Source organism: Perkinsus marinus (assembly GCF_000006405.1).
Source record: "Perkinsus marinus ATCC 50983 genomic scaffold scf_1104296941414, whole genome shotgun sequence".
NCBI classification, from domain to species: Eukaryota; Perkinsozoa; order Perkinsida; family Perkinsidae; genus Perkinsus; species Perkinsus marinus.
The window spans coordinates 1-1,174 of NW_003212554.1; the positions used below are offsets into that span (position 1 = coordinate 1).

The following is a 1,174-nucleotide window of genomic DNA, read 5'->3' on the forward strand; positions in this document are numbered from 1 at the left end:
AAGAGAGGAAGAGAACTCGAAAGTTCCGCATTTGAGAGGCCCAAGGGCCGCGAATGTATGGAGAGAACCCGAAGGCTGAGAGTATAAATGACCCGAAGGTCAAGAGGAAGAGGACTCGAGAGTCCAACAAGTGAGGGCCCGAAGGCCAGGCCTTCAAGGCCTAGATCAAGCAGGCTCGAAAGCCAAGAGCAAGGAGGGGGGGGACTCGAGATCCACGTAAGAGAAGGAATGGGAGGGGTCCCCCCTACGGGGGGTATAGCCCATCAAGCATGCCTCACTTGAGCTTCGAGGACGTAACCAGACGGGGGGGTCCTGACGAATACCATAGAGAAGACGAGTGGAAAAAAAAGAAACCTATGGACCGAACGGTCCCATTTTCCAGCGAGGCTTCGAACAAAATCGATCACGCTACGTGATGAGCGAGCGCCCTGACCGGGCGTACCCGGCTCAAATCCACTTGGAGGCATTTCACCGCGGTGGAAACCAAGTTGCACTTGGTTTTCACCTAGCATTATTGATTTATGCAGTTATTTTGTGCGCCACTTTAGCTTAGTGCAGAGCGTCTGCTTTGTAAGCAGAAGATCGTCAGTTCAATCCTGGCAAGTGGCTGATAGCACCATAAATCTCTGGTCTAATACGGGAAGCAGGAGCAGGTCAGCTCACTCCGCAAAGGATACAGAAAGATTATCGATTTATGTACTTATTCTGTGCGCCACTTTAGCTTAGTGGCAGAGCGTCTGCTTGGTAAGCAGAAGGTCGTCAGTTCAATCCTGGCAAGTGGCTTATAGCACCATAAGTTTCTGGTCTGGTACGAGAAGCAGGAGCAGGATGGCCCATTCTGTGAAGGGACAGGAAAATTATTGATTCATATAGTTAGTGTGTGTGCCACTTTAGCTTAGTGGTAGAGCGTCTGCTTCGTACGCAGAAGGTCGTCAGTTCAATCCTGGCAAGTGGCTTACACCAGCATTAGGCTCTAGTCGGGTATGAGGAGCAGGAGCAGGTTTGCTCACTCCGCAAAGGATACAGAAAGATTATTGATTTATGTACTTATTCTCTGCGTCACTTTAGCTTAGTGGCAGAGCGTCGGCTCTGTGAGCAGAAGGTCGTCAGTCCAATCCTGTCAAGTGGCTTATAGCACCATAAATTTCTGGTCTGGTACGAGAAGCAGGAGCAG

General features: G+C 50.3%; 4 non-coding genes across 4 annotated transcripts; all 4 read left to right on the forward strand.

Moving 5' to 3' along the window:
• Positions 1-538: 538 nt before the first annotated feature.
• On the forward strand, positions 539-609 carry Pmar_PMAR026598. Its single transcript has one exon. It is a non-coding gene; the product is annotated as a tRNA-Thr (tRNA).
• A 102-nt stretch (positions 610-711) lies between these two features.
• Pmar_PMAR026599 lies at positions 712-783 on the forward strand. Its single transcript has one exon. It is a non-coding gene; the product is annotated as a tRNA-Thr (tRNA).
• A 101-nt stretch (positions 784-884) lies between these two features.
• On the forward strand, positions 885-956 carry Pmar_PMAR026600. The gene has a single exon. It is a non-coding gene; the product is annotated as a tRNA-Thr (tRNA).
• A 102-nt stretch (positions 957-1,058) lies between these two features.
• Positions 1,059-1,130, forward strand: Pmar_PMAR026601. The gene has a single exon. It is a non-coding gene; the product is annotated as a tRNA-Thr (tRNA).
• Positions 1,131-1,174: the final 44 nt, after the last annotated feature.